This window comes from Saccopteryx bilineata, chromosome 2, assembly GCF_036850765.1.
Source record: "Saccopteryx bilineata isolate mSacBil1 chromosome 2, mSacBil1_pri_phased_curated, whole genome shotgun sequence".
In the NCBI taxonomy this organism is placed as follows: domain Eukaryota; kingdom Metazoa; phylum Chordata; class Mammalia; order Chiroptera; family Emballonuridae; genus Saccopteryx; species Saccopteryx bilineata.
In genome coordinates, this window is record NC_089491.1 from 382607666 (window position 1) to 382617148 (window position 9483).

Below are 9483 nucleotides of genomic sequence, written 5' to 3' on the forward strand. Positions count from 1 at the left end.
CTGCTCGCTCTTTATGGAGTGATGTGTTTGTTTTGTTCACTTTAAATTGGGTTGAAATGAGACCTCCGAAGGAGGGAAGTCGTTAAAATCCCGATCTGTGCTGCGGGCAAGCGGCCATCGAAAGGCCGGTGTGACTCCCTTTGATGGGGCTCAAAGAGAAGTAGCGAATGCCAGGAAACAGGCTGAGGGCTTTGCTGCCTGTGCCAATGGATAATGTTTTCATCGAATTACAAAATCATAAAATTAGAAAGGTAAAGAAGAGATTAATTCTAGATAGGCAGATTTCCCTCTACTTAAAATCTAGAGACAATGCGTGTTTTCTTCTAGTATTTTCAAACCCATAAACACATAAATGTGTGGTCAAACTAGCATCACAGCTTGTGCTGAAAGTTGGATCCTGCTGTTTCCCACTCACTCTTATATTATTACCATTTCTCTAGTCATTACTTGAAAACAAGTTTGTTGTGTGTGTGTGTGTGTTTATTTAAATGGACTGTGTCGTCTCCATCATCGATCAGGCATAAATCATTCACAAAGTGTCCCCTGTTGTCCGTTGATCACCACTCTGAGTAACATGTAAGAATTAACCATGTTTAAATTTAAATTTAGGGTTCAGTTATCTCTTCACATTTTAGACATGGAATCTCTATATTCAGAGAAGTGCTGATTTTTTTTTTTTGAAGGTTTGGGGAAACTTGTAAAGTGTGCCCCAGGATGGCTCTCACTGTGTGAGAGGGAACATGGGTTAAGATGTCACCCAGCCGCCACCCTCCTTGAGCGCCCTTCATTTCCATCACATCAATTCATGCGACCTCTGCACATTTATATCAGTGTTAGCATCTGAATAATTAGATATGTTTCTTCTTAATTTAAGGCTATTTGCCCTTCATGTAGTTTGTTTGCAAAATGGGTTTTCCAGTTTGTCATACACATTTTAAGTTTGGTTCTGGTGTTGGTGACAAACTCCTCACATTTTTAGGTAGTCAGCTATAACAACCTTCTTTTTATTTTATTTTTATTATTATTATTATTATTTTGTATTTTTCTGAAGCTGGAAACGGGGAGAGACAGTCAGACAGACTCCCGCATGCGCCTGACCGGGATCCACCCGGCACGCCCACCAGGGGTGATGCTCTGCCCACCAGGGGGCGATGCTCTGCCCCTCCGGGGCGTCACTCTGCTGCGACCAGAGCCACTCTAGCGCCTGGGGCAGAGGCCAAGGAGCCATCCTCAGCTCCCGGGCCATCTTTGCTCCAATGGAGCCTTGGCTGCGGGAGGGGAAGAGAGAGACAGAGAGGAAGGAGGGGAGGGGGATGGAGAAGCAAATGGGCGCTTCTCCTATGTGCCTTGGCCGGGAATCGAACCCGGATCCCCCGCACGCCAGGCCGACGCTCTACCACTGAGCCAACCGGCCAGGGCAACAACCTTCTTTTTAATGGCCTCTCCCGTTATTTTTATGCTTCAAGTCTCATCTAGCCTTAATTAGTAAACTATCTGCCAATACTCTTCTTGTTTTCAAATTCTAAAAATATTTAATCCACCTGAGAGCCGTCCGCTGGGAAGTATAAAAGAAGGAGCTACCTTGAACTTTTAAAATAGATTTATTAGCTCAACCTTAGTTTCTGACTAGTCCCCGCCCTCCTGTCTGTAGAGTCCCTTCCATCAGCACTGAGCTTCCTTCCTCTTCCAGGCTCTCCGCTCTCTTTCCCCGCCCCCCTCTCTCTTTCTGCATCGCACCTAAAAGTGAAGGCAGTTGGGCAACAACCTGTTTGGATATCTGATGCTTCACGGATATTTTCAAACTTTTATCTATCCTCTCTCCACTGTGCCTTCACGTTTATTCTTTCAGATGAGATTCAGAATCCATTTGAAAAGCTTCCCCACCAATTTAATGCCCCCACTGAAGTCATGCTGGGCCTACAGTGACTCGGGAGTGCTTGTTTTCTGTGCCCTAGGACTCGGGAGCACGGGTTTCTAACGCAATGCTTTAATCCGCTATTTGCTCTAGCAGCAGGTATGTCTTTAAGTCAGCCCTCAGGAGGGAGCCTCCATTGCCTTGTCTACAGACCGGGTTACAACTAAACCAGCTCTGTCGGATGCATAGCCCCCTGTTTAAGATACCTGTAAAGGAGGCTTAACTCAGTTCAGTTCAATCCAATTCAGTTCAACAGTTTGCGAACAGACCCTTTGCCCACAGGGTCCAAACTTCAATAGCAGATATTAATTATCAGGCCTGTAAAGCTTATGGGCGCACAGAACGTAACTGTGTAAAAGTTTTTCTCTAACTCATTTAATATTTAGCCAGAGCCTGCATTCTGTCTAACACAGAACACATAAGGTATTCAATCCAGACGAACGCAGCCAGTGAATGACGTGACTTCCTTTCCAGGCACTTCAGGCTACAAGTTAATCAGGGTCCTGCTCCTCCCACACTCAAAGTGGCTCTAACTGTTCGGGAGCTTTGATGGAGTTGGCTGTCTGGTCCGCAGCTTTCCTGACATAGCCATTGGCATTTGCTGGGGTGTGAGGCACGTTGTATAAACTCTGGGATTATCTGGGGCCCCTTCGGTGTCCGCCAGCACATACCCCGCCCTGCCTTGCCTCCAGCTGACAGGTCCCGGAGATCATCCTGCTCGTTCTGATGGCCAGGCTCCCTAAAGCGTTGCTACCCCTCAAGTTTTACCCGAGGAAGAAGACACAGAGCTCCTCTAATCTTGCGTATCCCCCCCTTCTGTTCTGCTGTCATCTGCCCCTTCCAGGCATATTCAGAGGCGGAGGGCGGGGCCAGATCCAGGTCTGGGGCAGACTGGTGGCTGGGCCCCCTGATCCTTCCCTGACGTTCCTCTGCACCCTGGCTGTCACCGTCTGTAAGACACTACAGAGAGAATTAACTCTCTCCCTGGCTTCCTTCAGAGCCTTAGCATCATAGAATTGTATCCTTGAAACCTATATTATTTTATTAAGCAATGTCATCACTCCAATAAATTTAATTTAAAAAATATATATATAGCCAACATGTGCTCCCAGGGCTCTGCCCATGGGGGACTTGGGGTCTGAGCAGCGGATGTGGAAATTCATAAAGAACCAGGAATGGATAACAAAGGAGATGGGACTGGCACCGTGGGAACCAGCAGCTTTGCGCAGGAAGCCCAGGGAGATGTTGTTTACCGCAGTCTGCCTGAGGGTGGGACAGAACCGAACCAACAAGGTGAGCTGGGTGCTTCGGCAGGTGTGAGAGCTGCTGGTGAGCTCTGTTCTCCTTTCTCTGGAGACATAGCCGGAATGAATGAAGCTTCTGCAGGAAATCCAGGACTTGGCACCAAATCTTGTTATGAAGATGGTTGGCTTTAACAAGAGGACACTGAGGGACCCTTCAGAGCTAGAGGGACTAGTGAGCGAGGAAGCATACGGGAAATGCCTAAAATCTATTGAGGAGTGAATATGGAACCCCCAAAATCAAGTAGTGTGAAACACCTTAATCCAGCATAGTTGTCTTAAATTAATGGTCGATAGAAGTTTTTTAAAATAGCAACTTTTAGTAGCCCCAATGGAAGATGAAAGTACCTCCGTGCTCCTGGAAGAAAATGCCCCCTCAACTTTCTAATGATCGCAGATAAACACAATAGGTGTCTTTTTCACAACACCCTATGATTTTTAGGTGAAGCTATAGTTTCAATATTTAGAATTCCTGAAATTACCTGTAAAATCTAGTTATGAAAATTAAATATTTCAAGGGCAACATTGTTATCTTAACCCTTCTATAATATTGTAACTTGCTCGCTCCACTCTCTGGATTTGGGTCCAAACACTGAATGATCTTCCCACTGGAACTAACTGGAGTGGAGAAAGGTGTTTGTGAGTTGTCCCAGTGTCCAGTGACAAACAATGCCATCTTGGTTCTGCAGTCCACTGAGTCTGCTGGCGCTCTTTTATAGAATGACGTAGCAGCCTTGCAGGAAAACCAGAAAGTTAACAATAAAACATGCAACATCTTCCTTAAAAATAACAGTAAATAATAAAAAAAATAAATAAGTAAAATAAAATAATAAAAATAAATAAAAGAAAAACCAAACAACCTCTATCTTGCTTCCCCACAAAAATAAAAGGCCTTAGATTTCAAGATACATGCCTCTCCCCTGCGTCTCAAAAGTCTATTTGAAAAAATTAAAATGGAAAGAAAAAATAATTTGCTTCTAAGTTCTTTGTGTCTTCCTTTAATGACCGCTGTCAGAGGAGATTCATGCTGTGAAGTCGATGGAGATTGGGTCATGGTGTGAAGGAAGGAAACAAAGTTGCATATGTGTGTTTCAAATCTTCAGTTATCTAACAAAAGTCACCACATGTTCGCCCACTTCCTCTCTACTCCGAGCCAACCAAAGGGAGCCAGTGGTTCCACAGCTTCCGAGCCTGGGGCTGGGGAGGTAGACGCTACAGCAGAGACAAATCATGTCCATTAAATAACAAAAAGTGCACTTCAAAGCCAGTGAGTTGATGGAAGTCAGCCAGGAGAGATTTCTTCCAGATCTCTGTTCTCCTCCATCAGACGTACCTCTGGAGACAAAGGGGAAAAATAAAGGCAATCTTACCCTAGTGAAATGATTGGTGGAATCAGGACCAGCTTTAAGCATTTAGAAAACTATTTGTTTACATGCAGTTTTAATTGGAATAATTTGACAGTGTGAGACGAATGACAAAGGCAATTCTATTCCCCATGGGTCCTATGTACTGGACAGTGAATACAGTTTAACTCTGTAATGAACAAAGCCCAATTAGTTTGCCTCCAACCTGAAAAGAGTTTGGAATTGTCAGAAATTGTGAACTGGGGAGTATAAGGTCCTGCTTCTATTCATTAATCAATTTGAGGCATCTTAATTAAACTGGCCTTTGAGCTATAAGAAGGTGAGTTGCGGCCCTGGCCGGTTGGCTCAGCGGTAGAGCGTCGGCCTAGAGTGCGGGGGACCCGGGTTCGATTCCCGGCCAGGGCACATAGGAGAAAGGCCCATTTGCTTCTCCACCCCCACCCCCTCCTTCCTCTCTGTCTCTCTCTTCCCCTCCGGCAGCCAAGGCTCCATTGGAGCAAAGATAGCCCGGGCGCTGGGGATGGCTCCTTGGCCTCTGCCCCAGGCGCTAGAGTGGCTCTGGTCATGGCAGAGTGATGCTCCGGAGGGGCAGAGCATCGCCCCCTGGTGGGCAGAGCGTTGCCCCTGGTAGGCGTGCCGGGTGGATCCCTGTTGGGCACATGCGGGAGTCTGTCTGACTGTCTCTCCCCGTTTCCAGCTTCAGAAAAATACAAAAAAAAAAAAAAAAAAAGAAGGTGAGTTGCAACTGTAAGGTCTAAGTTGAATAAAATTCTCCAACAACTACAATATAAGTAAGAGATTTAATTTCTGAATCTTTCCAAGATAAAATAAAAATGGAATTATTTTCTAACATACCTTCTCTGTTTGAAGGACTAACGTGTGGAGAACTAATTAGACTTATTTTGGGTTCTTGTTCCACAAGGCAGAATTAGACTTAAGTTTTCAGAAGGAAGGTATTTTAAAATATAAATTTACCCTCATGTCTCTTCAATCGCACTGTTGTAAAAGGACATGAGATGAGAGAGGTCAAACCACTGCTAAGGAGACAGGCAGTAACCCGCAGTGGTTTGGATTGAATTCATATCCCCGGTAGAATCACTATCCCCTAACTGCTCTGGTCTCTAGGGTTCCTTCGTTTGCTTTTTGCTTCAGGCTTGCTGGTCTGTCATCCTGTGACCTCAGTTTGCCACACGATGGCCTTGACCATCAGAGCTTCCTCTTCGCCACCACTGCTATAGTCTTAGGCTCAGGACTCTCACTGCTCTTGCTTGACCCCCCCCCCACTGCCATTGAAGTAGGGGAAGGTCCTTCCCAGAAATATTGTATTAGAACTTCTTCACAAGCAACCCCAAAGAAGAACCTGGCTCTTGATGTTCCCATTCACCCATTCAACATGTATTCAACAAATATTGAATTAGCGTCTACCCCATGCCAGACTCCAGGGTTAGACCTGGGGCGGGGGGCAGTGAAGAACAAGACAGTGTGTGCTCAGTACCACCCAGTGAAAGCAACCGTAAATCTGGAAGATTCGCCACAGTCTGCATATCCCCCAGGAAGCCGTGTAGTATGCTGGTGAAGAATGTCTTTAGAGTCAGACATCAGGACCTTAGCCTACCTACCTGCCTACTTGCTTGCTTACTTACTTACTTATTCACTTGCACAATTGCTTTCTTAAACAAGACATTTTAATTTTCTAAGTCTTGGTTTCTTCATTTGTAAAATTGAGGTAATAATAAATTTTCTTTTGTCCCTTTTTGGGGGGATACACAGTGAGACCACATTTTCCATCCTCTCCCGAAGTTTTAGGAGTGGCCATATGGCCGATTTCTAGCCAGTGGACCATAAGCAGAAGTGATGTGCAACTCTTCCAGGCCTGACCCATAAAGAGTTCCCATATGCAACCTTCCAGCCTCTCTGCTTCCCCACGGGCGGGGTGTGGCAGCGCTCCCAGCATCCTGGATACCTGGACGACTGGGTGAAGCAGACCCCTTTACTCACCTGTGATCACCTTAGCTTTGTTTTGTGAAAAAGAATTAAATTCTATTGCATAAATTGCTATTTCTTTTATTTCTAAAAAAAATTAAATTATACACCCTGCCTCATTGCCTCAGTGGCTAGAGCATCAGCCTGGCATATGGCTGTTTCAGGTTCAATTCCCAGTCAGGGGACACACAAGACAAGTGACCCTCTGCTTCTCTCCCCCTCCCTCTCCCTCTTCTCTTTCTCTTCCCCCCCCTGCAGTCAGTGACTCAATGGGTTCAAGCATTGGCCCCAGGTGCTGAGGATAGTTCAGTTGGTCTGAGTGCATCAGTCTCAGGTGCTGAAAATAGCTCAGTTGATTCTAGCATCAGCCCTAGATGGGGTTGCCAGGTGGATCCTGATCAGAGGACATGTGAGAGTCTGTCTCACTATCTCCCATCCTCTCACTAAAAAATAATTAAATTGTATTGAGTAAACCATTATCCACCTAAACCAATATACTTGTAATTGTTTTGTTGTAAGAAGTAGAAGAGTCCATAAAACATAAAGGATAGCGCCGGACACATAGGATGTGCTTAAAATTTGTAGCTACTATTTTTATTCTGAGCTAGACAAGACTTCTTTGAGGGTGGTGCAGATTTGAGGACAGCAAAATTGACAAGTCAGACTCAGCTGGCATTTATTTTATTTTATTTTTTGCTTTTGTTTTTGATCACATAACAGTAAGCATTACAGAGGATATAAATCATGATGCAGATATGCTGGCATGAGTGAGCATGTCTCTAGTACTGCTTTCGTCTCTCAAGTGTTATATACCCAAGGTCAGTTGGGCTCAGCAGCCCACACAGAGTGAGGGGGTTGTCCAGTCAGAAGAGCCCAGAACAGCACACTCCCTGTCTTCTTCCCTCTCGGCCTGGGTTGGGGGGGAGAGGAGTGAAGGGCTACATCGGATCATTTGTCTAAGATGCCATCTGAAATTAGGTTTCTGTTTTCTTGCTCACTATAGTTATGTAATGTTCTTACTTATGCAGTTCTTCCGTAGCATTTCACTCGGTCTGCTGGAGGCTTTGGCGCAACAGGACAGACTGTCACCGACCACTTCCTACCGTCCTCCTCCCAGGGTGCAAACTCCTCACTTTCCAAACGAACACGTGTTCTAATGTAGCTTTCTTGCCCTTGAGAACATAAAGCTAAAGCCCAGGAGGGAGGACACAAACTTTGGCCACAAAAAAGGAAACCTATATTACAAGTGAATATATTAAAATATTTATCCATCAGCCACGTGCCGATGTCTCTTTACCGTGACCCTGCGTTATTTTTTTCATGGAATTTACAAATATCTGAAATTTCATTCTTTTTATTTGCTTAGGTATGACCTACCCCTTCCCACTGATGTAAACTGTATGAGGACAGAGACTTCACCTGGTTTGCTGCTGTAATCCAGCATCCCGGACAGTGTCTGTCAGGAAGTAGACACAAAGAAGCATTTCTTTCCAAATAAATAAATGAGTTTGTTGAATGCATGGACGTTTGTCATAGGATAGTTTTTCTGAGTCTCTTCAATTCTAGGAGACTGATCAAAGAATATATATCCTGACCAGGTAGTGGCACAGTGGATAGAGTATCGACCTGGGACTCTGAAGACCCAGGTTCAAAACCCCGAGGTTGCCGGATTGAGCTTGGGGTCACTGGCTTAAGCATGGGATCAGAGACATGACCCCATGGTCACTGGCTTGAGCCCAAAGGTTGCTGGCTTGAAGACCAAGGTCACTGGCTTGAGCCCAAGGTTGCTGGTCTGGCTGGAGCTCCCTGCTCAAGGCATATATTAGAAAGCAATCAATGAACAACTAAGGTGCCGCAACTATGAGTTGATGCTTCTCATCTCTCCCCCTTCCTGTCATTCTGTCTGTCTCTCTATCTCTCTTTTAAAAAAAGCTTTCAGACTGGTCCTGGCTGGTTGGCTCAGCGGTAGAGTGTCGGCCTGGCGTGCGGGGGACCCGGGTTCGATTCCCGGCCAGGGCACATAGGAGAAGCGCCCATTTGCTTCTCCACCGCCCCTTCCTCTCTGTCTCTCTCTTCCCCTCCCACAGCCAAGGCTCCATTGGAGCAAAGATGGCCCGGGCGCTGGGGATGGCTCCTTGGCCTCTGCCCCAGGCGCTAGAGTGGCTCTGGTCGCAGCAGAGCGACGCCCCGGAGGGGCAGAGCATCGCCCCCTGGTGGGCAGAGCATCGCCCCTGGTGGGCGTGCCGGGTGGATCCCGGTCAGGCGCATGCGGGAGTCTGTCTGACTGTCTCTCCCCGTTTCCAGCTTCAGAAAAATACAAAAAAAAAAAAAAAGCTTTCAGACTAAGAAAATAGAATTACCAGGCCCTAGGCCAGATCTGGTACCAAGGTCAGGTGACTTTGTGGGTACCTTCTTATATACCCATTTATCTCGATAACTGGACTCTGTAGGCAGTGACTCTACACAACTGCAGAAGCATTTGGGAGTGGCAGTTGGTACATCACCTCTGTGGAGATGAATCTAGCTTACTGTCACTCTGTTATATTGCCATTCATTGTTCCCATTTCTGGTGTCAGGGAAAGATCAGAGCCCTTGGGATTTCTTAGCCTAGAGGAGAAAATGCCAAGATGAGATATAATCTGCTCGCTAAAACACGACTTGTCAAATTCATCTCATATCTTTTTTCGGTTAGGGTCATTAAACTGATGGATTTGGGGGAATGTTCTGCTATGAAGGACTTTGTGGGGGTCTCGCAGTTTATCCTCAGAGCCAAGAAGGGAAATGGGAGATGAATTGGCATATGATTGAATGAAGCTTCGGCGGAGAATGCAGCAGGGGCCTTTGGTGATGGATTTCAATGGATTGGGTATGAATCCCTGGCATAGGCACTGATCAAATCTGTGGATCACAGACAGAGCTG

At 45.9% G+C, this 9483-nt stretch overlaps 1 non-coding gene across 1 annotated transcript; it reads left to right on the top strand.

The window, feature by feature from the left end:
- The first annotated feature begins 4909 nt into the window (after nt 1-4909).
- Nucleotides 4910-4985, top strand: TRNAS-AGA (transfer RNA serine (anticodon AGA)). Its single transcript has one exon. It is a non-coding gene; the product is annotated as a tRNA-Ser (tRNA).
- Nucleotides 4986-9483: the final 4498 nt, after the last annotated feature.